The sequence below is a fragment of the Phoxinus phoxinus genome (assembly GCF_949152265.1).
Source record: "Phoxinus phoxinus genome assembly, chromosome: 19".
NCBI classification, from domain to species: Eukaryota; Metazoa; Chordata; class Actinopteri; order Cypriniformes; family Leuciscidae; genus Phoxinus; species Phoxinus phoxinus.
Genome location: NC_136894.1, coordinates 17,992,072 through 18,019,811, shown reverse-complemented (window position 1 = coordinate 18,019,811; position 27,740 = coordinate 17,992,072). Strand labels below are relative to the sequence as shown.

General features: G+C 38.8%; 1 protein-coding gene across 13 annotated transcripts in view; it reads left to right on the top strand.

Annotated features, from left to right (window-relative positions):
• The first annotated feature begins 1,958 nt into the window (after positions 1–1,958).
• The window catches only part of thrb (thyroid hormone receptor beta), a 182,960-nt gene continuing 157,178 nt past the window's right edge, over positions 1,959–27,740 (top strand). For 5 of the 13 annotated variants that reach the window (XM_079591041.1, XM_079591036.1, XM_079591049.1 and 2 more), the window contains exon 1: positions 2,062–2,236. The gene's annotated coding sequence lies outside the window, so the exon portion shown is untranslated. Of the gene's footprint in view, positions 2,237–27,740 lie in introns of all 13 variants that reach the window. The other 8 variants (XM_079591038.1, XM_079591051.1, XM_079591046.1 and 5 more) reach the window with 4 other exon arrangements.

Genomic DNA, 27,740 nt, shown 5'->3' with positions numbered 1-27,740 from the left:
TGATTGGCTTCATCACTGTCTCCTCTCCACCAGTAAGCTGGTGTGTGGTGGGGGTTCTGGCGCAATATGGCTGCCGTCGCATCATCCAAGTGGATGCTGCACATTTGCTCACCTGACTAATAAAATACATGTAAGAGCTCTGTCAAGTCGAAGTTTGTCAAGGACGTGGAGCTCTCTGCATCTCGAAAATGAATCGCTGATATTTAACCTTGTTTTAGTTCTCCTTTTTTCCCAAAGTCTGCTTGCCATGGTCCATAATGTTTGAACGAAACAACAACAACAGCATACGCAGTCTGTCACGTCTGTCGCCATGGTTACTATGACAGTATACTACGAGTGGAAACCATGGGATAACGCGGATATTACGTCATTGCAGGCGACAAGTGAACAGGGATTCCGGGATGGCCAATTATTTAAAATTGGAATTTCTCTGAAATTTAAAATCTTTGGGAACTTTTGGGATATTGTAAGTGCACAACTGCAGGAAATATATCACAATGTGCAAGTGATTTTAGGATATTTTATTACAAAATTCTTACATATTGTAGCTTTAATTAAAAAGATTATGGCAAAATTATGTCATCAAGGCCCAAGTGACCATTTTAAGCAGATATTTTCTGTTTAAAGCTATAGTATTTTATGTAATGGTAATTGTGTGATTTCATGTGAAAGTGGAGGTCTAAAGTTCAAAGGTCTCATATCCAGCTGCTTTGAGAAACAGTTTTGTTTAATATTTTCTTTTGGTGGGAAATATTCTTTGTATTTAAGCCTGATTATTTTATTCATATGCCATACTATTAATAAGATCATTTGAAACCAATCATAATGAGTTAATTTTTATTTCTAGCATTTTTATATTTAGTAAATACCAGGAATACCAGTAGTGTATAATGCACATCAGTATTGATACAGAATAATACAAAACAATAAACCAATTTAAATGCAAATTGTGAATAAAAATATGAAAACAAATGAAAATACAATAAAAATATATTTAGAGTTAGCAGTCATGCATTAAATAAATGTGTACAACATTTTGACATATTGTCATAAGACGACATAAGATATATGACACTGAAGAAATAAAAGGCATTAGCATAAGAGACAATCAGATCCAAAAGTCTGAGTCTTTTGCATTTTCTTTTTATAATTTAATGCATTTTTCTTATTACATATTTAAAAAATGTAATCTTAACAATTTGAGTGACAGACATGAATTGCAGAATGTCTTAGATCCTTATGATAATGTTTTAAAAACTAGCCAAAAAGCTTAAATGGAAGTAATACCATTGTCACTTATTTGCTTACATATGATTAATGCCAAATTATCTATTTCATTAAATATAGATATATTTATACTGCACAGAATTAGTACTCTGAATAGCTATAGTCAGTGGCCAATGTAAAAAGCTGTATGTAAGAGAATGTACAGTTGTTATTACAGAATAAAGTTGACAGGTCATCATGACATCATCCTAAATTTATTCTGAGATAATGACTGACTGACTGACTGTGCTTGTTCATTATCCAGACAGCAAAGTAACGTATACAGTAAGAACACTTCGATTCAGTTAAGTCTTTAGGTTTAGTGTCTGGATTGTTGATAGTAAATGGATCAATATAGGTCTTCAATCTACTTTTGAGGGCTTTGACCACACCAGCCTATTTCACTCAGCACGAAGCACATTTCATTATAATCATCTTATTCTTATAGTAAAAGGAAACCATAATTTGTTTTAATAAAATAAAATATAAACACTGCCATGATGTACAAATACATTTAAATAATATTACTTCTTCACATTACTGTAATGAGAATTGAGGGCACAGTGCAAAAGATCATGTCTGCTTAATTTCCTTTATGCATAATATCATATTTATTTATTTCTGTTGGGTGAAATATGACCAGACATGTTTCGTTTTCGTGAGATTCACCCCGGTATTATATCTAATGCAATGATATTCGTGTATTTTAAGTGTGCTTTAGTATCATATCGTTTTTGGGCCACTGTAAAGGGTTAAACCATCTTTGGCAAGACGTCAAACGGTCTCTGATTCCCCACAGCGATCAGATGAGAGAGCTGCACGTTTCTCTGTGTGTCTCCGGGTCCATGTTGGAGTTGATCTGCTATGCTGGGTCATTTCAGGCCACGTCTGTCCGATTACAGGAGCAAACATTGATATTACAGGGAGATATTATAAAGGACATACACGCATACTGTTCTGCGGCTTCGAGGTGAGTCATTATTTCCCATGTTTTACGCCTGTTTGAAGTGAAACGGCATTACTTTGCTGTAAAATGTATCCGTGATAAACATCGAGAGCCAAGTGCAACTCGCTCTCGCTCAGACATAGCCTATAGCAGCTGTGTTTCTAAATTACACGAAATGTCATAGCGTGCGTTTAGTATTTTACATGTTTTTTCCAAGCGGATATGGTTTTGCTGCACTTTTAGTGTCTTTCGGAAAAAACATTTAGGTATTGTCGTGAAGGTATTGAAAATGCATCACCGTAGCCTACATTTACCCCAAAGCGAAATGCTTCATTTTTTACATTATTATGAATGTGATCTGTAATGTCATTAAAACAATATGATTTATGTAGTGAACCGTGCTCTGTTTTTGTTGGTGTTGGTGTTGGTGTTGGTGGTGTTGCTGCTGTTGCTAAAGTTATGGTTGCACATACAATCGTGCATGCGTGTACCATTTTGCAAACTTTAGTCAGACGTAATAATAAACTTTAATGACCGTTTTTGCTCTCAAATGTGTCAGAGTTGGCCAGTGTTTTTTGGTTGGCTCACAGGCAGAGCCCAACGATTTGACCCACTTACAGATCTGCATCATTTCAACATATTTATGGTCTACATGGTTTGATTGATTGTAGCTAACACAATTGTTGCAATTGTTTGTATATGCACAGGGAGGCCAAATATGTTTTGTCATATCTGTCTGTAATAACTCTTTCATAAAATACTTTGTTTGGAATGGAATAGCCTACTATCTTGCTACGCTTTTCTGTAGCACGCACTATGCATACTGTAGTTTTGTACACATGGAATACCCACGTGACTATTGCATTTTCACAAATGTGCAGTAGCCTATAGAGCATTACAACAGCAGGCTGCACAGAATAATAATGTATCCCACAACACAATTCGCATTTCAGTGTACTAAACAGGAAGTGATTTTTAACATCTGGTAATTGACATCTTATCTCCTATCACTGCTAAAAATGTTGACGTTGTTACACAATTTTAACACTGAAAAAAAAATAAAATTAAAATGTTAAAAAAAAGTTCACTGAATGCTGGTTGCGGAATACATGAAAGTGAATGTGACTACAGTAGTACTGCAGTACAGATGGAAATGTTTACCATTGCGTACTGTACCCTTTTTTCCACACACTGTAAAATACATAAAAATATTGTATGCATTACACAAAAACGTATACAAAATACATTAGCCTACATACTGGACAGTATTCAGAAAGCGGTAGCCTCTGCTGTTGTTTTCCATTATGAACATAACAATACTCAAATCTTCTGTAATGAATGCAATCAATTAATGATTGTGTCTTTTCTGTGTTTTATGAAATAAGTGATTTATGATAATAAATTGTTCACACAATTGTTTACAGTCATGCGAAAGAAAAAGGGATGTTGAAATATGGAGACTATTAGTGGTCCTCTTGACTTTCCGTAGATGAGAATTTCTCTGCAGCTGGAGGGTTATTTCAGGTCAGCTGTGTGCCATGTGGATCGGCGAATCCATTTAAAAGCCTCGGCAAAACTGCAGTTGGCAAGATGACACTGAAGTTTTTTTTTATGAACTGCATTTCATGTCATTTTACCATTTTAACTGCAAACCTTTAAATATTTAATTACGTTGGATAATGGGTTAGGTCTATCTCTTAAGGGTTTGAGAAGTTGACTGTTGTGAATCAGTGGCCTGTTCTGATTTCAGAAATATAATACCCCCTTACAGCTTTTTGTACTGTGACCTGAGGTCCCAGTCCGTATGTCACTCTATGAAGGGCCCAGGGGTGTTTGGTTTCAATAGGCACTTTTAGTAGATTTTACATAACTACATAACTGTGAAAATGCCTTAAATTCAATTAGCATTAATAATAGACTGTTGCTCAGAATGCTATATGTAGGAACAATTGTTTGTCTTTAAAGCTAATTTCATGCATTTAAGTAGAAACCAATTCATAATATGATCATCAAAAAGTGTCCGAACTTGTACCAAAAGTGTACAGTAGCCTATGTGTACGGTCGACCTCACGCTTTAGGGAGCCACGTGAACAGACCAAGGGGGTTCCCACAGTCTCTAACAGCCCTGATAGTATTTATAGTGACTGAGACCATATAATCTTTACACTCTTCTGCAAGTCTGTAGCTTAATTTTTTTCCCCACCTAGCTGTCTAAACATCTGTCTGTCAGCCTTTATTGGGCATAGAGTAGGCCTATATTTGTAGTTGCTTGGTTGAGTTTATGGTATAGTATGGTTATTCATGAAAATAGGCCGTTGGCCATTTATAACTTTCATTTGACATACCGTTCTGAAAGTTAACATCAGAAAACATGAGAAATATCAGAAAATATCCCTAACCATTTATGAATTTTTGTAGTTCATTCTAGATTTTATGTTCCATTCACTTCTTATAAATTCATGTGAACAAAGTACAGCGGGTATACAAGCGGCACATAGAATTGTCAGATTCAAGTGTGGTGGTGACCTGTAAATTAATTTAGTGAAAAGGCATTGGAACGCTGAATGTCTCAACATTTTGGCTGAGAATCCAAAATGGAGGATAGTTTCATTTTGCGAATTTAGCACTAACTTGAGAAATGCAGATAGTGTCAAAACACAAATTACAGATCTGGACTTTCTACTTAGACTTGTTACTTGTTCTTTGTGGACCCTCACATACTAAAATCACTTGGCTTTCCACAATAATAGCTTCTTGGCTATAGAACACACACACCCAACAAGACCACTTCTTGTCAGATGTCTTCTCATAAGAGCTTTATTGGTCTTCTACTGTCTTCAACTTGCCTGTCATTCAAATTTCTTCATGAATATGTAACAACAAAGTTTTCACGCCTGTCAAAGTGCATTAGCTTAGCCATTCCAATTTTTTTCTCGAGGTTGCCCACTTAGTAATTTCAGCATTTGTTGTTACTATCAAATTTAGCATATGTGTTCTGTATGTAATAGCATGCGACCATACCACTCATACTGTTTTTACTGTATGTTTACGGTGTGTACATTTGTATGCCTGGAATACTCGGATTACCTAAGTGTACAACCAGAGCGCACTGTGTCGAATTGTGTGTCCCACAATGCAATACAAAGAGTTCATCACTTAGCAGTGTGAAGGATGTAGTAACACATTTTTAACATCTCCTTCTTGGACCTACACAAAATAAAAAAGAGAAAATCCTGTGTAGTGAGGTCTTGTGATAACATAGGAGGTCTGCTTGATATTGAATAAAAATTTGATATGCGATAACTTGTTTAATTATATGATATGCGATAAAATGAAATAACAAACATACATGTTTCACATTCTTTATGGAAAGCATCCCTATAACTTCTGAAAAAGTGAACACCAGCATTGCACATTTTGGATGTCTCCCTTATTGGACACCCAGCTCAGTTCATCCAGTACTCAACTAATCAGCTGATGAGTTTGATCCATGCAGCTGATCAGCTGTGTTTAATAAGGAAGACATCTAAAATGGGCAGCGCTGGGGTGGTTTGATATAATTGACTGCCATGTGCCGCAAAGTGACATTTTGCAAAACAGCTGCAATTGCCGTTGAAATGTAATTGTAGCTTAAAGGATTAGTTCACTTTTAAAGTGAAAATTCTGTCATCATATACTCACCCTCAAGTTGTTTCAAACCTGTATGAATTTCTTTCCTCTGCTGAACACAAAGGAAGATATTTAGAAGAATGTCAGTAACCAGACAGTTTTTGGTTCCCAATGACTGCCATAGTAGGAAAAAAATATACTATGGCAGTCATTGGGAACCAAAAACTGTCTGGTTACCGACATTCTTCTAAATATCTTCCTTTGTGTTCAGCAGAGGAAAGAAATTAATACAGGTTTGAAACAACTTAAGGGTGAGTATATGATGACAGAATTTTCATTTTAAAAGTGAACTAATCCTTTAAGTCATAAATTAACAATAAGGATGAAATAAATGATGGTAATTTCCAAATCCTAGTACTTTATAGGCCTACTGTACAACAAACATGAGAAATCAAAACAAAAGGTATTGGCATTTACTGTACAATAATGAAACAAAGATTTTGTGGAGTAGAAACTGGAGGATAAGGTTATGAAGTAATAATTTTATTATTAAATAAAGAAAAAGAAAAACGTTGGTTAAAGGTGACATTATGCCCCTTTTCACAAGATGTAATATACATATATGGTGTCCCCAGAATGTGTCTGTGAAATTTCAGCTCAAAATGCCCCCCAGAGAATTTATTATAGCTTGTCAAATATGCCTCTTTTTGGGTGCGTATGCCCCAAACGCGCCATTTTTTTGTGTCCCTCCCTTTAAATGTAAATGAGCTGCTGCTTCCTGCCCCCGTTCAGAAGAGGGCTGGTCCTTTACAATCTTTGGATACGAACCCATTCGTATTGTGGACGACCCCAGTCTCACCCCTTTCATGGATTGTTCACCCTTCTGCCACCTGGCAGAAGGTATAGGAGCATTCGTACCACCACCACCAGCAGACTTCGCAACAGGCAGTCAGATTACTCAACACCCAGCTGCCTCCCAATTAGTGTTGTCACGATACTAGAATTTCTAACTTCGATACGATACCTTGAAAAATATCGATATTCTATACCATTTTCGATACCACAGAGAAAAAAACTGCCACAGTATTAAGAATTTTTATTTATTTATTTAAAGCTAAATATAACAAGTCTAGAACATGACAATGAGGTATATTTTACATGAACAAAAATGTCCTGAGTTCTATCTGTTAATATTTTTTAATTGGACCAGGGGTAACATTACCCGTTGTATTTGTATAACCTACTGTTATCAAAGATTAAAATATAGCCTACTGTAACAAAAGCACTTAACAGTATCAAATTGGAGGATAGAGTGTCAGTAATGTATAATAATAAGATTAAACATTCAATTTTCAGTTAAAGGCATTTCATTATTGAATTCAGAGATGCCATTGTCTAGCTGTTTAGTTTAATTAATATCTGTGTAATCAAATTTATGATAATCGCTAATGAAGGCAAATTGCAGAATTAAATAATAATTTTCTGAATAAAGTTAAATAGGCAAAAGTTAATTTACATTTGACCACAGTTAAAATATTTACTTATCGGATTCCTCAGTCAGATTATGTTAACTTTAAGAATTACGGTGAAAAAACGAGACAACACAGACTCATATCAACAACAATACTAGGCCATCTTGGTTAATGTTTCAGAAAAGTTAAAATGAGAAGAGTTACAGTGTTTCCTTTAGGATTTTTTTAGCAGTGGGGAAAGATCTGTCCAAACAACAAACACCCCTGATGCTGAGCGTAGCCTATATGCTTGCCAAATGGTACCCCTGGAGCCTGTTCCTCAAGTCTGTTTTCACCTATAAAATAATTTTTAAAAATGAATGATGTGAGGGATTATTGATTGTCAAACAATCTTTTGGGTGCCCGCAGCCCGCTCGCAGTGTGAAGCGCGTGTCCGCGCTATTCTCCGACATGCCAGCTCGCGGTGTTCTTTATCAATCAACCAAAGCCGGTCGCGGGGGCGCCGCCCTCGCCATCTTTCCATTCACTTCACTTTTGCTATTTAACCAGAGCGAATGAGACGAGTGCGTCACGTGTGGTGTTTGTCAATGCGCCTTTGGGGAGAAGTGAAAGTGAAAGCTCGGCTAGTATCGATACTTCGGGAAATTAGTATTGGTACCGTTCAGATATTTCAGTATCGATATTTATCGAAATATCGATATTTTTGACAACACTACTCCCAATACTTACCTGGGTTAGTTGAACACCTAACCCAAAAAAACTCATACCACCATACCCAGTAAGGTTCATACCTGGGTTAGTCGAACACCTAATCCAGTAAACATTCATATCATACACGCACTAACCCAGTAAGACTCAGTACTATTGCAAACTGCACTTACATAAAGTAGCTGCATCAGTCACTTTACTAGTATTGCTGCTATACTTGTGCTGCTATGCCATAAAATAATCCTAGTCCATGTTTACTATTTGTAGTCATATTTAGTGTATCTATTTATTTATTTTTATATATGTATGTGTATATACAGTCATGGCCAAAATTGTTGGCACCCCTGGTAAATATGATCAAAACTGGCTGTAAAACATAAATCTGCATTGTTTATCCTTTTGATCTTTCATTCAAAAAATTGCCAAAATTCTAACCTTTCATTGAAGCAAGAGAATTGAAAGTGGGGCTAAATCACATTATGAAATAAATGTTTTTCTCCAAAACACGTTGGCCACACTTATTGGCACCCTTTTATTAAATACTTTTTGCAACCTCCTTTTGCCAAGATAACAGCTCTGAGTTTTCTCCTATAATGCCTGATGAGTTTGGAGAACACCTGACAAGAGATCAGAGACCATTTCTCCATACAGAATCTCTCCAGATCCTGCAGATTCCCAGATCCATGTTGGCGCTTCTTCTCTTCAGTTCAGCCCACTCATTTTCTATAGGGTTCAGGCCAGGGACTGGGATGGCCATTGCAGATCTTGGTTTTGTGCTCAGTGACCCATTTTTGTTTTGATTTTGATATTTGTTTTTGTATCACTGTCCTGTTGGAAGATCCAAACATGGCCCGTTATAAGATTTCTAGCCCCGGCTGTTAGGTTTCGATTTTTTATCTGTTGGTATTTGATCCAATCCATGATGCCATGTATCTGAACAAGATGTCCAGGACCTCTGGCAGAAAATTAGGCCCACAGCAGTAAAGATACAGCAGAGTATTTCATTTTACACATGGGGTACTTTTTTTATCCCTGTGTGCACCAAACCCATCTTAAGTGTTTGCTGCCAAAAAAGCTATTTTTTTGGTTCCTCTGTCCATAGAACGTTTGAAAAGTACCTGACACGACTGGCACTTCAAACGGGACGGGTTCTATGGTCAGATGAACCAAAAAAATAGCTTTTTTGGCAGCAAACACTTAAGATGGGTTTGGTGCATACAGGGATAAAAAAGTACCCCATGTGTAAAATGAAATACTCTGCTGTATCTTTACTGCTGTGGGCCTAATTTTCTGCCAGAGGTCCTGGACATCTTGTTCAGATACATGGCATCATGGATTGGATCAAATACCAACAGATAAAAAATCTAAACCTAACTGCCGGGGCTAGAAATCTTATAACGGGCCATGTTTGGATCTTCCAACAGGACAGTGATCCAAAAACAAATATCAAAATCAAAACAAAAATGGGTCACTGAGCACAAAACCAAGATCTGCAATGGCCATCCCAGTCCCTGGCCTGAACCCTATAGAAAATGAGTGGGCTGAACTGAAGAGAAGAAGCACCAACATGGATCTGGGAATCTGAAGGATCTGGAGAGATTCTGTATGGAGGAATGGTCTCTGATCTCTTGTCAGGTGTTCTCCAAACTCATCAGGCATTATAGGAGAAAACTCAGAGCTGTTATCTTGGCAAAAGGAGGTTGCAAAAAGTATTTAATAAAAGGGTGCCAATAATTGTGGCCAACGTGTTTTGGAGAAAAACATTTATTTCATAATGTGATTTAGCCCCACTTTCAATTCTCTTGCTTCAATGAAAGGTTAGAATTTTGGCAATTTTTTGAATGAAAGATCAAAAGGATAAACAATGCAGATTTATTTTTTACAGCCAGTTTTGATCATATTTACCAGGGGTGCCAACAATTTTGGCCATGACTGTATGTGTGTATGCATGTATGTGTGTATACATGTATATATATATTTTTTTTTTTTATTGTGTGCGAAATGTTCCGTGTTACACCATGGTCCTGAAGAAACGCCATCTCGTTCCAATGTATACTTGTTATATAGAGGAATGACAATAAATATGGACTTGACTTGATACTCCGGCAATTACAAAACACGCAAATCTCAGTAAAGTTTTTGAAATAACCAGTAGTGGAGTGCAGCCTTATAGAGACTCAGGAAGAGATTGCAACTTTTAGACTGCACCTGGCCATTTCTGAATGGTTAGTGGATACATTTGTGTAGCCTAGTTGTTGTGGAGTTACATTGATTCATCTGATCGACTTACTTGTACCATCATGTTTAACTTTTACACAAGTTCACACAGTTCCCTGAAGTTTTTATAAAACAGGTCAAATAGTGTTATGTGCTTGTCTGTGCAGCCAACGACAGAAACGTTTGCATGCTTTGCTCAAACTTTTGTCATTGCGTTAGAACTGGTTACACTGTTGTTGCTTGCGAAAACCAAATGGCGGCGCCGTGGGTGGAAACGTGTAAATTAAGGGGCGGATTATAACAAGATCCCCTTCCTGCGTCAGAAGGGGAGTGAAATCTGGTCGGCTTATTTTTTGACATGGTTGCAGAGAAAGGCATACCAAACCAAAGTTACTGGGTTGTCACTTTTCAGGTTTTCTGGGTTGGTAGATGCACCGGGGGACCCGGTTAATTATAACACTTAAACACTTAAATGATTAAATCAAAGCGTTTCAATTGTTTTCTTGGAGTTTAGAATGTTTGACCAGTGTGTTATTATGATTGTCAACAATCTGGCATTATCTAAATATGAACTGTTGAGGAACGCATTCATGCCAACTCTATTGATAATAATGCGAGTGGATCCAGAGGTCTTTTATTCATGATCAACCTTGTTTTATTGTAGGGTAAATTTAACAATGCATTCTGTTTCTTTTAAGGAACAAAGGCTAAATAATTTGTTACAGTTGGTTTTTGTAATTGGTGTGGATTTCCACGTTATAGCGTTGCCCACAAGACTATTGTCTTAACACTATTGATAAACTGCAAAACCTACGGTAATTCATGTAGCATTTTTATATTGAAATGTTTTATATTGTTATATTGAAATGTTTTCAGTATTTATTAAAGCAAATGATGCTAACCTATCGTAACAACCATAACAACCTATCGTATTTCATTCCTAATATCATAAAGAACGCAAAAACACAAACGCTAACATTGGTTAGCATGTCCTGACAATGTTTTAATTGTACAATAATTTAATTCAATTTATTTTAGTGTTAATGTTTCAGTTAATAAATCTACTACAAATTAAAAGAACACAAAGTATAAGACACACAACCTATTGACATAGCCTTTCTATAAAATTTTACATGGCTTGGCTCCGCCCCCACTTACTGCTTTTATAAAACAAAAAACAACTGTGGTTAGGCACACCAGGTCTGTGGCAAGAGGTGATTATGTAATACAAATGAGGCAAACTGCCTTTGGTCAGTCAGCTTTTTCTGTGAGAGCATCTCACACATGGAATAGTTTACCTACGTCTATCAGAGACTGACTCATATTGGTCATTTAAAATTAACTTAAAATCATGGCTAAAAGACAATCAAGTGTGTGCTCATATTACTTTATATTTACTCAAATCACCTGAAATGTGCCTTGCCCTGTTTTATGTTGTTTTTTGTACTTGTTTTAATGTACTGAGTTTTTATTGAAATGTGTTTTAATGTATGTTTTACGAGTTCACACTTACATACGTATTTGGCGTGCTGTCCGGGAGGAGGGCTCCGAGCTCGGAGTTCGGCCCGAACCCAGAGTACTCCCCCCTATGTAAGTGCTTAGGACTAGAAGCTTGGAGAAGGGGTGGTGGAGGGATGCTGCAAAACTGTCAATGGGATGAGGTGAGACTGCTGAGTTTATATATACCTCTTATCATTGATTGCTGAGTGCTCTCCACTTGCGTTAAATTATCTGAACGTGCTCCTCCCGAACTTTGTTAATAAAACATCATTAAGTATTGTTGAATGTTTTAATGTATTTTACCTGACATCACACCTGCCCAGGGACTACAGTTGAAAATTAGTCAAGTAGGCTAAACTGGCACATTTACATAAATGTTATTAATGTACACTGTCCCTGTAACTTTAAAACTGTTCAATAAAAAAATAAATGTATTACTTTGCTTAAATTACCGGTAGATGCAAAAGATAAACGCCTACATTTAATTTCAGTTCTAAATTTCAGTACTGTGATTATGAATTTGTGTAACTACAATGTTTCACTTAAATGTATTTGCTACCGCAGCTCTTAATGGCTTATTAATACTTGAGAGAATGGACTAACACATTAACCTTTTTTAAGTCTTTGATTATAGCGCCACTTAGTGGTAAAAGGCAGCAAATACACATCCCTAATGTTGCTGCCATTGGAAAAGCACTGGTAAACGTATTATTCTGGTTGACTACCAACTGTATAAGTGGCGTGCACCATGGTAGACATCTAGCCTTTATTATTTATATCTATGGTAGTAACAGTGTCGCTTGATCAAGATCGGCTCGCGCTGCACTGATATCGGTCCAAACTGATAAGCGGTCCGTGAAGCACAAAATAATAGCGCTGTATCGTTCCGCTTTCATTACACTTGCCATTTGATGTTGGGCAACGTTGTGGTGGTCACGCCAGTGCGCGCGCATTTGAATGGAAATATTGAAAGCTATATCAAATTTTTTTTATATCATTACTGACAATGGTGTACCGATGCCGTTTTATCGCCCAGCCCTAATTTTACGTTTTAATTTAAAATGTTTGCGATTTTTGCGCAGTACATGGTTAAATATAGCTTCACGGAGCTTCAAGCGATGCGAGATCGAATCTCATTAGCTTTGGCTGACAGCGTTAAATGTTTTACCATTCTTGATGCTTAGATAGTTAACTGTTTATTGAAGTCAAACGTTTTGTAAACATTATCAATGGCACATTACAACATAAATTTGCTACATTGGAGTAGAGCCGCACAGACGAGAAAACTGATGAAGGAAGATTGTCAGCCGATCGCGTCAGAAAAGGAAAATGATGAAGCTATCTTTAATCTGCTAAATTATTGTTTTGTGAATCATTCACGAAATTTAGATGACTGACATTGATACCCGCAATAGCAAGGGAAGACATTTTTAAAAACAGATCCTGGACATTTCAAGGTTTAAATAAAGTGTCGGGGGCAGTTTATTTATTTAAAACAGGGTTGCATCGAGTTAGTTTATTTTCTAAGTAAGAAACAGAATCTTATTCTTGCGACATTTTAAATATGTATTGCCAAATAAATTGCAGCTAAATAAACAATTAAAATAGTAGGCTAGTCTACAAAACGAAAATAGTTCAAAGCAACAAATTAAGATCATGCGTTTTTCTTTGCTTCTCTCTCGCGCTGGATCTCTTTTATTTTAGTTTATTTAGTCTCCCTGCACTGCGCGCGCCGGGTCTCTCTCGACCCATCATACAGCTGATAATAGCCTACTGTATGTCGCTGTGTGTCATCCATACAAATCACGAAAAAAAAAAACTGTAACAAATGATTTAGCCTTTGTTGCTTCAAAGACACAGAATGCCTTGTTGAATTCACCGTACAATAAAACGAGGTGGATCGAGAATAAAATAGCTCTGTATCTGCTGCTCACTCGCATTCGTTTAGTTGGCAAGAATGCGTTTCATCGATAGTTCATGTTTAGATAATGCCAGATTGTTGACACACACACTGCTCAAACATGTTAAAATTCTACAAAACTAGTTGAAACAAATGGATTGAACTTCAACTGAAAGTGTGTGTGAAACCCCTTTAAATACAATACATAAAACTACAATATTTATAATTTAAGGGCCTACATTTGGACACATCGAGAGATTTATCTTTAAAAGTATTTTGCCTTTGCCTGATGGTCATCAGGCTCACTCTGCATATGAAAGACAGAACATTAACACCTCCTGAACCCCCACAGGCGATCTGAGTTTGAGACCGACTTAAAACAAAGAGAAGTCGCAATTCACACTTAATTCTAGACATAGCATTAGGCTAGTAAAGTGTTGATAATGAAATAATTAAATTATTTAGGCTACATGTAGGCTAGTAGGCTAATATTTCTGTCATAAAAGTTTATTACTAAACATTTAATTATTTCAATATTTGAGTCCGGCGACTCAAAACGGGGGTTGGAGGTAACGGAACAAAAATAAACACTGCCTGTAAAAAAAATTACACTGCCTACGTAGCTTCTCTGCAGGGACAGCATGTGCTGAGTGGGTGCTGCTAGATCATTGACGGGGAGCTGCGCAAAACTTGGTCATTAAATATTGAATATTCAGTTATGTTAATGATCACAATTAAAGTTTTAATTTTATTAAATTGAACAAGCGCAACATTCAGCATTCAATCAAATAGGCTTATTCTAAAAGATGTAGGCTATTATTAATAATAATGTTATTTCAACACAATATCTCGTTATTTTGAAATAATATGTGTGCGTGCATCTGTAAATCCGGTGACACGTGTATTGATTTTTATTAATAAACAAGTGTTTTCTCTAAAAGTGTCGACTTGGCTGCAAAGATGAAGTTGACGATCGCCATCTCCGTGTGAACGCGCTTATAGAGAGAAATGCACATAAATAAGCCTAATAATGGATTACATAATCAGAGAGTAGCCTTTTTCTTTTTGAATTATTTCGTTTAAAGACATTTCAAGCTTTGTGTATTTGATGTATTTGTCATGTCTGTGTGAGGCATACACTGAGTTTCGTTAAGTTAGGATGTGCTCTAGTTCACGTGCAATGCAAGTGAGCGCGCGGGCGCCTCCGTTATATTTGTTTCGTCGGCCTATTCATGAAATACAGGCAATTGGTTGATGAAAAATTTATTACAATTAAGATACAATTTATACAAAACGAAATTCACTTTAAAGAATGGCTTTCTATAACAACTTCAACTTCAACGGTCAAAATCATGTCTGACCCGCTCCATGTCTCATATTCCGCATCCTATCTTACTCGATCGTGCTGTTCACTTTTCATAAATCAACATAAATGGAAAAAAAAAAACATTATAATATTTTATCAAATATGAAACGCGCTTTTTTAATGGCTACAACAGTATAGTAGGCCTACATAGCCTACTCTCTATTTGTACAAATTTCTGCACATTAATTTAATTCAGAATTTTGCACACACAAGTTGAAAGGCATTTGTTAAAAAAAAAGTTCACGGATAATTGTGCGTGCATTTATTAGCGTAATCATTATGATACTAAAATCCTAACAAATAGGCTATGTACAAAAAATCAGATGAGCCCATAATATGAACGGTTAAAGGGGGGGTACAATGGTGTTTCATGTATTCAGAGTTGTTTACAGTGTTAAAGAGATGGATTCTCATGCTAATAATGGCCAAAGTTTGAAAAGTTATTTTGAACGAATAACAGAGAATTTCTGTGCTGAAAATCATACTTCCGGATTGCAACACGTTTCGGCTGGTTTTTTTCTATCGTAGATCTAATGACGTAGACCAGAGTGGAACTCCTTATATGAGCTCTCGGAAAAGCGCGTTCACGCACACGTCGACCAGAGGAGAGAAAGACCGCGCTCATCGACGCATAGACATCATATATCTCTAATATATAATATCTATATCTGCATCGACGCGCTACTACCGGAAATCATCAGCAGCAGCGCTAAATAGGAATGGTTGATGTCAAGAATGTCTCCAAAAAAGTGTGTTTTGGGATGTGAGGGAAAGTTTACCTTGTTCAGCTTCCCAAAGAACCCAGTGTTACTGGAACAGTGGATGCAGTTTGTATTTCCGGGACAGCAAAGGAGTGTGGCAAGTGCGGTTTTGTGTTCTGGTCATTTCAGTGACGAATGTTTTATTAACAAGACCCAGGTCGTCGCTGGATTTGCAAACCAAATACTATATATAGTAATATGGCATACCGCACCACGATCGATAATAAGCAAACCTTCCCGGGCGCTCCCGCTTGACTCTATAGCTCCGCCCACGCCCAGAATCAAGGACCTCGGCTTTTTCCGGTTAGAATCGGAAAGCTGTATTTTTATTTTATAAATATGATGAAACTAAAGACTTTTTGGAGATATTAAGGACGCACTATTACTCTATAGGTACTCAAGATTAACATGAGATTGACTGAAACTAAGTATTTTACCCCCCCTTTAAGCATTTTCCTCCCATAGAAAACCATTAGGCTATAAGAACGCTTAATGTGACTTAATGCAGATTAGAATGTCCCCTTATTTACGAGATATCGATACTAGGCTACTGTGTCCACCGTGGTCTCCTTTTTGATCAGCGGAAACGATTTTTGCTTGTTTGGGATCTGACTGTCCAGCGTATTTGAAAAAGTTAAGCAAACTTTCCTGTCTTTTTGACATTTTTCCCCTGAATGAAACGAACGAGGCTAACAGCAATCTCAACTCGTACAACAAGCGCGCAAGTCATGTGTCTTAACATTGAACACTACACAAACAGTAATTTTTTTTTTTTTCATCTAGGCAATTCATTTTAGTGACACAGGAGGTGCCGGATCCAATAAAAAAGGTTCCGGATCCAATATCGGAGGTGACGGAACATGTTCCGGCGTGTTCCGGCTCAAATTAAGCCCTGGATAACATTTATTAAATATTTAGACATTTAAAGGCTTTAGACATAGTCGATTTCTTATCGTGACTGAGCGGAGGCAAGTGGCTTTCGGTTCATTTTTGTGACGCGCAGTTCCCGGAGACAGAGATGACAGATAAACTTTTGTCGTTAGCCTAATATGAATAAAAGTTTACAGTTTTGAACGATGTAGGCTACTATACTCTGATCTACATGACTAAAAAACTACGGAGTAGCCTAAAGGGCCTAAGTTATTTTAGCTGTCTGTTATGAGAAAAATAAATCCAAACGAACGCGCCGCCGCGTCGCCGAACACTAATTCAACATGCCAGAATAAAACCCGACTTTAGAACAATGGATAGCACCTCTCGGCATGGTGTGCCAAAATACTTAATTAAACTTCAATATTTCATTCAAAATAATCTCAAAACGCTTTGTGACATTTTGAAAGCCGTGCATGCATTAAGGCCACTGGAACCATATGAACAACTGAAACTGTTTCTGATTTTATTGTTTGTCGTTTAAACGTGCCTGTTGCATATCTTTATTTTATATATTTTAAATGGTCTATTGGTGAAGTCATTTATAGCATTGATTACTGTGGAGGGAGGGGGGATTAAAATAATTCAGCAGAAGCAGGGATGTTTAGACCAGTCCAGAAGGAAATCCCCGTCCCCCTGGCAAATCGCACCTTGCTTAAAAAAACATGTTTTTACAAACTCTTTATAGGCTAGGAACCTAAAAAAAAAAAAAAAGGCTATCCTGTATAAAAAAATGTTTTGTTTGTTTGATTGTCTGCATTAATAATAGGCTATGACATGCATTAATAGGCTAATATAAAATGTACAATAGTCTATGTTTGTTCGGGATTTGAACCCGTGTCGTCCAAATGACCAATACGTCAGTTCTACCACTCAGCCATGAATTTACTCACTGAGAAATGCCCAGTTTCTCCAGAAAAACGCTCATCATTCGTCTCATTCCTCAATAGAATAGTAAACAAATAATCAGCTTCATTGCACCCAATTTATTTTTGTTATTATTATTATTTTATCACGCTGCTCCCAACGGGCAATAGGCTTATGTCGCCCACTGACGTCTAGGTGTAGGCTACAATATGAAATAAAGGCTACATTGTTCTCGTCTCTATTTTTAAATTATGATTCTATTTTTCTGTCCTAAACAATGTTCTATAGTAGCCTATTTCATCTGTTAATTGACATTAACCCCGCTTACATTTCAAAATACGGCAATAGCTGCTGTTTTGCACAATGTCCCTCTGCGCCACCTGGCGGTCATTTCGCGAATGACTTTGAAATGCAAATGGATTATTTTTGCCGCGGTAGTTTCGCCGCGGTGCCTGGTGGTGCGGCGGTAATAGGCATTTTGGTTGAGTACCATCTGTAAGGGCGGCAGGGCGCTTCCATTTCCATATGTTGTTTGCGTGATCTGAAAAATGTATTTACTATATTTACAATTTTCATATAATTTTTGAAGTAGAAATCCTATTCAGAAGTAGCATTGGAAGTTTGGCAGATTTTGAAATTAATTCAACCTCTAAGAAACACAAAAAGAACACGTATGTGCACTATTGCTCGCTACCACATCACAAATGGTGAATCTATTATTTCTTTCTTTATATTTAAAACATTTTCAGACCTTTTTTTCAAAAATAATTGAATGGATGCTATCTTTTGAACTCTTGGCATGAAAACAAACTGAGGTTTCTACCATTTTTTCATGATTTTTCATGTTCATCACTATTTCAAAATAAAGGTCTGAACACGCCTTAGGAGTATTCATATTATTGTTGCAAATTGATAAATGACGGCTCCTCTGTAATTTATTTTGAAAATCAGTCACCAAATATGTAAACTAGAGATTGTAAGCTTTCAAATGATATAGTTTATCAAGATTAGTTTAGGTTTAGTATTGGATATTACTGTTTTAAATATGTAATGGGTGTGGATGCGATTGGCGATGCCAATATAAGGGGTTAAATTGTGTTTAAATGTGAATACGTCAATTAAAGATTGTATATGTACAAAGAGAATTGCAGCATATGTAAAAACACTATAGCGCGTGCTGCTCCTGTAGCCTACCGCATACGCATTGCACACAAAGTAGGCTATGTGTGAAAGTGCGTCATGCCCGTTTCACACATACTCCGTGTGCAGTGCGTGCGTATGCGGTGCGTGTTGCGGTGCGTATGCGGTAAGGAGAAGCTCACGCTATAGTGCTTTCACATATGCGTTTGTAGTGTGCAACTGATCTGCGGCTGTACCACAAACACATTTACTCACTATTTGTATTTCAAATCCAGAAGTTATCAGCAACTTTTTTTTTTAAGTTGTCACTAGTGCGATTCTCTTTGTATACAGGTGAAACTCAATTTTTTTAAATATTGTGCAAAAGTAATTATCTTTTACTGAATTATTTCAGTAATTAAACTTAAAAGGTGAAACTAATATATTATGTAGACTCATTACGTGCAAAGTGAGATATTTCAAGCATTTATTTTTTATAATTTTGATGATTATGGCTTACAGCTATGAAAACCTTAATTACTGAAATAAATTAACTTTTGCACGATATTCGATTTTCACCTGTAGGCCTATACACTCTTTAATAGACGTATTCACGTTTAAACACAATTTAAACAACATATTATTCAATGCATTACTTCTATATAGATTATATATTAAGTTGCTCAAGCAAGTACTAACATATTTAACCATGTACTTTTATTAAAATCGCAAACATTTTTTAAATTAAAACTTAAAATTGACAAAAAAAAGCACTCCTTTTCTTTTGCAAAATTTAAATCTTTATACAATAAATCTTGCATGTCACAAAGAACTTGATTTTCCACCTCTACGAATAAGACGAGTGTCGTTCATTGTGTCACCTTGTTTAAGTAAATTGTAGTTCCCTTCGCTGTCACTTCGAGTTACGTTGAATGAGGACGAAATGGGGTTCGCTTAGATGATCATCTTCGAATAGTAATAAAACGAACCAATGGCAAGCAAATGCCATGGGTCTACTGAAATTGCATAGCGTAACTCCGCCCCACCTTGTGGGTATAAAGGAAGTCGCCGGCAACATGCAGTTATGTTTTAACTTTCAGAGCCAAGTGGATTCTTCACTCCACAAGCCATTCTGAGTTCAACTCTACTTCTCTTCGAGACGAGCTTCTCTCCAGGTGTTGGTGTGACAGCGCATTCCAGCGAGTGCACATTCCCTACGATCTGAGCAGTGATCTACCAGTGTGTGTGTGTTCTCTCCCTGGTTGCTTCAACATCTGTGGAGATTTTCTTCCTCTCTAAAAGAGCAGCGAGTGGTACATCTTTTTAAAGATGCATTGCCCGTGCCCTTCTGGTTGTGGTCAACTTGTATCTGACTTAGATGGGCACAATCGCTGCTTTGAGTGTTTGGGCTTAGAGCACGCCAAAGCAGACTCATGTTTTCATTGCAGAAACATGGCCATCGTGACAGTACGGTCGAGACTCGAAAGAGTGAGAGTCCCCTTATCCACACCCCAATCTTCCTGCTCCACGAGAGCTGGTACTTCGGCTGGTGGCCAGGGTGACCTCAGGGTGACGGTGTGGCAACAACAACCGACGATTCGTCCTCGGGCCACACACCCCTCTCCAGTGTCGCAACCCGCGAGCCGACCGAATGATACATCTGACCAGTCACGGCCAGAGGTCGCGAGCGGGCCGAGGGTGTCATTTGGCGCTCCTGAGGAAGATGCTATGACGGTCACAGCATCGCAAGGTGGGCAGTCCTCGGGAGATGAAGGTTCGGCTGTGCTGCCGACTCCGGGCGCGCCAGCGTTGCCCGATCCTGATCCCAACCCTCCACCCTGCCCTGAGCGCTGCGTCTATATGATTGTTTTTTGGGTGCGGCCGCTGATTCGGCCGCACGTCGGCGTCCAACCCCAATACCTTTCTTCCCGTGATCGCTCGACGACCTCCTCCGCCTTTCCTCCCCTTGATCAGGCGGCTGTTTATCATTTCGCGAGCGAGGCTGAACATAGAGCTCAGGTTCGTGGCTGAGACACGAATAGACTATTAACATAAAGCTTTTACTCTAAACACAAAAGGCACGTCCATTTTAATAAAAAAAAAATATTTGAGCAAAAACAAAATAAAGTGCATGACTGGAAAATAAAGCATAGGCTCAAAACTAATACAAACAGTGGGCACTGCGCATTGCGCATTAGGCTCCAATAATTTTTTTCCTGTTTTCTATAAAAAAAATGCTGCCACACTGCCGATGTCTTTGTTGACATGGTAGAAGATGACTGACTATGAATTAAACGCTCTCACAATTAAATAAATAATATTCAGAAAAACCTTCTAGTAGCCTACTTTCTTCAATCTGTCTCTGTTCTCCTGTGAGTTGGGCTAATCCAAAATAAGTTAAACCAAGGGGGGTGTTCCGCGTCGTGGAGGAAGCCGCAGGAAGGCGCCACAGCCCTCTCCAGCCCCGCACCCAGCTAAACACCAGGCAAGTGGCGCTCCTGAGAGGGCTGCTCAGAGATGGCGATCAGTTCTTCACAGGAGATGGTAGCTGGACCATTCTTTCCCCCAGGGGAGGGCCGGGGGAGAATCTTTTGTTCCGCTGCTCACCCACGCTCGGCACGGACACTCTGGCGCACTGCTGGCCGCGGGGCCTCCGCAAGTACATTTTTCCCCCAGTGAGCCATGCAAGATCAGGGAAGACGAGGAGCAGGTCATATTGGTTGCGCCGCACTGGCCCACCCGGACCTGGTTCTCCAAACTTGTACTCCTCGCGACAGCACCTCCCTGGCCAATTCCTCTGAGGAAGGACCTCCTTTCTCAGGGATGGGGCACCCTATGGCACCCTCATCCCGATCTCTCCACTTGTGGCTCCTTGACGGGACGGGGTAGGTTTGAGTACCCTACCACCAGCGGTGGTGGCTACCATCACTTCCGCTATAGCATCGTCCACGAGGCATGTCTACGCGTAGAAGTGGTACCTCTTCGTCTCCTGGTGCTCTTCTCACCGAGAAGACCCCAGAACATGCCCGATCAGTGTTGTGCTTTCCTTCCTGCAAAATGGGTTGGAGCGAAGGCTGTCTCCCTCCACCCTGAAAGTGTATGTTGCCACTATCGCCGCACATCATGACGCAGTTGAGGGTACATCCGTGGGGAAGCACGACCTGGTCATCAGGTTCCTGAGAGGAGCGAGGAGACTAAATCCTCCTCGCCCTCCTCTCGTTCCCTCTTGGGACCTCTCAGTGGTTTTAACTGCCTTGCAGAGTGCTCCCTTTGAGCCTCTGCAATCAGTGGAGCTTAAGTTCCTGTCAATCAAGACAGCGCTCCTGGTTGCATTGGCCTCCATCAAGAGGGTAGGGGACCTGCACGGATTTTCTGTAGACAAAGCGTGCCTGGAATTCGGGCTGGCCTATTCTCACGTGATCCTGAGACCCCGGCCTGGATATGTGCCCAAGGTTCCCACCACTCCCTTCTGGGACCAGGTGGTGAACCTGCAAGCGCTGCCCCTGGAGGAGGCAGACCCAGCCTTGGCACTGCTCTGTCCAGTACTCTCCATGCTTACGTAGACAGAACGTAGTGTTTGAGGACCTCAGACCAGCTCTTTGTCTGTAATGGTGGGAAGCTGAAGTGAAAGGCTCTCTCCAAACAAAGGTTGTCCCACTGGAAAGTGGACGCCATTGTTTTGGGATACCAGCAGCAAGGCCGACCGTGCTCCCTTGGTGTGACGGCCCACTCCACCCGGAGTGTGGCCTCCTCTTGGGCTCTAGCGCATGGGGCCTTGCTAACAGACATATGCAGAGTTGCAGGCTGGGCGACACCCAACACATTCGCCAGATTCTACAATCTTCGAGTGGAGCCAGTGTCCTCCCGTGTACTCGCTTCAACCAGCCGGTACTAGGACCCGCTCAGGTGTCTTCGCTTGCTCGCCATTCCACTCCACGGACTGGATCCGTGCAAAATTCTCCTCAGGTGAGCCTCACAAGCCCTGAGTTCCTATGTGTATTCTGTGTGTATTCTGTAAGTCCTGTAAATTTTCAAGTCAATTTGTGTTCATTTTGACCATGAACTATGCGCTGTCACTTTAATTCAGTGCGTGCAGCACAGCAGAAATATGGTGCGTTCAAATCATCTCGTATAGATCGTATTTACGAGTTGAACGCACTTGAACGCCACCACAATGTCGTAAATACCAGTGGGAAGCTTAGGATTTTCTCTAAGGCCCAATTGTGTCACTGAGAAAAATGGCGAAAAACTCACAGTACTCATTTCTTCAAATACGGATGGTTCGAAGAGTATAGAGAATGGAAAGACAGGGACTGCATTCTATGTTCCAGACAGGTGAGGAAGGCTGGAAGGATAACAGATGGCACATCAGTATATACAGCTGAGATGACATCTATTCTAATGGCACTAGAGTGGGTTTATAAAGTTAGACCTGATAAAGTAATAATATGCTCCGATTCAATGGCAGTTCTTGGGAGTTTACAATTATTGGAAACAAATAGAACTGACATTTCAACAGAAATCATGATCAGGTTATACAGTTTACGATAGGTGGGAATAATAATTCGATTTATGTGGGTTCCAGCACACGTGGGAATTCAAGGTAATGAAGAAGCAGACAAAATAGCCAAAGAATCTAGCCTGACTTTGTCATACTCATATTCTAGGCAGAATGTGAGTCTGATACTGCTCCATAGGGCTTTGATTATGAGGCGTGTCTTAACCGAACCAGAAAAACAAATATAAACATTTCATTCAGTAGATCAGAAGGAAAACATTTTATTTTAGAAGCGTGCAATAAGAAATGGCAGACAGTTTGGGACTCGTGTCATACAGGTCGGCACTATTACAAGGTCCAAAAAAACATAAAAAGAGGCAATATAATTCACAACTTAAGTAGAAGAGAACAAGTTACTTTCACACTGGTGACTTCAGTGAAAGAGGAAGGGGTTCAAGTTCTGTCGATGGGTCTTCATGCGTTTGCCATGCTATCTTTTGACTGGCTGTAGCTAAGTTAGAGGAGGTTGACTCGCAGCACTTCAACACGCGTGTTTTTTTCCGCTTGGCATGCCGACCGGACGTGACATGGGGCGTGGCAGCACCGACGATTCCATTTTTTTATTTGAAGTTCGAGATTGTGACTAAAGTTCGATTTAAAATCGTGACACCCTTATGTTGTAGTAATTAAATATTCGCTTAGTTATCACCAAAGCTCACTTTTTTTTTAAAGCTTCACTTTAATTTTGTTGTAGATCCTTAAACCGTTATACTCAGAAGCTTGTCCAAAATCAGTTTTGTGAGGTACCTTTGTGCGCAAATGCTGCGGAACACAAAATAATATATCTGCTGAATTTTTGTGCTGATATTGTGCATACAATAAAAGTCAATGTGGTCAAGTGGGGTAATATAGTAATGTCTTGTTTTAACCTTTTTCTCTTCAATCATTCAGTCAGTTATTAATCTAAAATGTATATATATTAAAGTAATAATAATAATAATAATAAACATTCACAGTTAGCTAAATGTAAACGTGAATTTATGTTTTTGATTCAGTAAGGCTTTGTCAAGGCTTTGAGAGGGTGCAGAGAAGAAAGAGGTAAAAGAAAATGCCGTTGTTTACTGTGGTGATTGTTTGAGCTGGTTTGAGAGAATGGACTGTTTGTTTTCACTCTGGATTCCATTGCTATGGGCCACATCAAGCGAATTAGATTTGAAGGGAATCTGAACAATCAAATTGTGCTTCATAATCCCAGGAAAACTGAAAAGAAAAATGTGTTTTTGTTTCTGAACAGTGGGCGCATGAGCTTGTGTTATTTAAAGGTGACGTTTGATCTTGTTTTTGTGCATTTCCAAGCTTGACAAGCTCTATTATTCCACATCTGAATTAAAAGTGCTGAAAAATAGCACGCAAATTGAATTTACATGAAGCGATTTTTCTTCAATAAAGAAAACTGTGATTAGCAGTTTGTGTTGTTTTTTAAATGCATACAGATTGAAGAAGGTAGAGTTGCTTAGAGACAGGGTTGATTTTGGCATTGTGAGTGTTTCATTTTGCTTGGCTGAATTTGAACCATGATGGTGGATTATAAACAATCATAAATGAGCAGTAACGTGTTTAACAGCCTATTTATCAGCTCTGTGAGAATCCAATCACAGCCCATCCACTGTTGTATGGGGTATTATTGGTTCATTGACAATGAACAGATTAAGTGAACACAGAAACTGTACAGCTCTATGTTCACTGTTCAGCCACATATCACTTAGATGGTTTACATTAAACAAACTGTCAACCACAGCTATTACAGCATCTCAATCACAACAAAGAAGTTGATATTAAATTAAACTTTGTAGGCACTGAGCTTTTCACTTGATGTGGTGTATGTGGTTATACATCTATAGAGTGTACGACCCTTTGTCATTGAATTCCTCAGATAGTGGCTTTTCCATGTGGAGAATGTGGTTTCTCACTCAAACGCCTGTTTGTCATCATAGGCAAGTTCAAAGATATTGCATCACTTATAAAAAAAAAGTACTGTCTTCTGTGGTAATGTGGTACAGTATTATATGGTGATTTTTCAATTATAGACACTAGAAATGATGAAAATTAAACTGCTTTAAGTTAAAACATTTATCACATGGAATAAAGATCTAAGGATCATAGCCCACTTTTTTAATTTGTGTGGGTTGAACAGAACTTTTCTTTTCTAAAATGCTTGGTGTGATGGTATCACTGCAGTATTAGGATAATTTCTGCTAAAAGTATAAAGTAAATAAAAGATTAAGACAGTATTAGGCCTTAGTTAAATTAGGGCATTTACTTTGCTTTTTTAAACGTGCCTCAGAAAAACACATCACTGATGTGCATCTTGAGACAAAACAATGGCATTGACATATTTAGAGATATGTCAGTGCAAGTTCTTTTCTGTGAAGAAGATAGCCCAAACATGCATTTTAGTCAGGGACTAGTCGTAAGGCTTGTCTGTGAAATCGCCCATATGTTTATGCTGATCTTGGGTACTCGCCAAGACGGACACATTTTCTGGGTTGGTAGATGCACTGGGGACCCGATTATAGCACTTAAACACGAAAAAAGTCTGATTTGCTCGATGTCACCTTTAAATTGGCAAGGCTTAAAAACACGTGCAAGTGATAATCTTTAATGAAGATGCAGCACTGGCCCGATCGGGACAACATCAATTCTTTATGCGGCATGTGTAAGCCTCTCTCTTTCTCTTATGTTTAGTGTGCGTGGGTGAGAGAAAGTGACAGGGCGCTCTTGGCCAAGTGACGGTGCGTAAAGCTTAGCAGGCAATTAGGGTTGGGCCGATAGATGGCTGACAGACATCACGATGTTGAGCTGGCATCGCAACCCTTCCATGTTTCCATGGTGACGCGTCATGTTTGGCACGTGATTCACCACAGCCAAAATAGCGCTGGATGACAGATGTAGCACTTTTATTTCTAAATAGTAACAAACTTGCTTACCATGTCATCAACTATCTTCTATTCCGATTCTCAAATACATGTGAGTTTGTTTTGTCGTTTAAAAACCTTTATAAATTATCTTGATCTCTGACGTGAGATGGGCGCCGCCATGTTTGTTTGGGCCGCAGTTCAGATATTCCTGTCTGTTAGATTTATTACAGCACGTGAATTCATCAGTTTCTCCCGAAATACATGAAAGCATGTGGCCGGTGAAAAGGGAGAAGAATAGAGTAAACTTTATAGTTACTTATATGTGATATGAATAAAACATGTCGGCAAATATATTTTAATGGATTGTTATTGTTGCTTCCATAGACACCATTGTGTATTTTACAAACTATAAATGTATTGTTTTGATTTAAACTATATGTATTTAAATGTCTGAAACCTAAAATAAACATTATGTGGTTAAAAACACTGAATAGTTGTGATATGACAAGCGCTGAGCTTGTCCGACTTTAGCTCAGCGCCAGCCATAGCACGACAGCACAGTTTGAATCTGGCAGTTATGTCACATCACTGTTCATTCACTCCTTAGTGGTCAGCTGCTGCAGAGCGTGCCAAAAATCGAAATAGCTGATAAAATTGTAGAGCAAAATATCTAGTGGAAAATGAGAATGTTACGTTACCCTCTTCCCAATGTCATCATCCATCGCAATGTTTCATTGTAGACATCATCTGATGCCAAATTGGTAAACATCGCTTTCCTGTAGCTCAAACAGTAGAGCGTTGGCGCTAGAAAAGCTAAGGTCATGGGTTCGATTCCCAGGGAAAGCAAGAACTTACAAAATGTAAAATGTGTACCTTGAATGCAATGTAAGTCGCTTTGGATAAAAGCCAAAATGCAAAAATGTAAATGTAAATATATATATATATATATATAAATAAATATAGCTGCAAGCAGCGATTACGGGCCCAAGCCGGTGGCACCGCCACCCTGGTGCCTTTAGTTACACTAAAGGCACCGGGCTGGCGCTGCCACCGGCTTGGGCCCTCCATCGCTGCTTGCAGCTATATTTATTTATATATATATATATATATATATATATATATATATATATATATATATATATATATAAAAAGCCGCCACCCCGTTGCCTTTCGGGTTCCTGTGCACGACGGGCAATAACGTAACCCCGCTTTGACTGTCGAGAAGAAGTCTGCTTTAGAGCTTGCATCAGTGTGAGTCTTTCTGCTCCCCTCCAAACACACACAGAAAAGGGGGGGGGGCTGTCTGTGTGTGTGCCCTCCCTCCCTCCCCACACACACACACACACACACACACACACACACACACACACACACACACACACACAGAGAATGGCAGGGGGAACTCTGTCAGAGAGAGACAAAACCACATTCAAACCAAAATATCTGACTTCCTGTTGGTCGGAGCTAATGACTGTAAATGAGAAAGTTGTCCGGATCGATAAGCACAATTTACATACCGAGTTTTGTGACTGTAGGTAAAAATAACCCACCCACTTTAGTCAAAAGTATCTTGAAAGTAACACACTTCCTGCTGCCAGTTGGTGGCGCTATAACTTTGACTCACAATAGTCACATCCATGTGATCGCCCTCTTACAACAAACA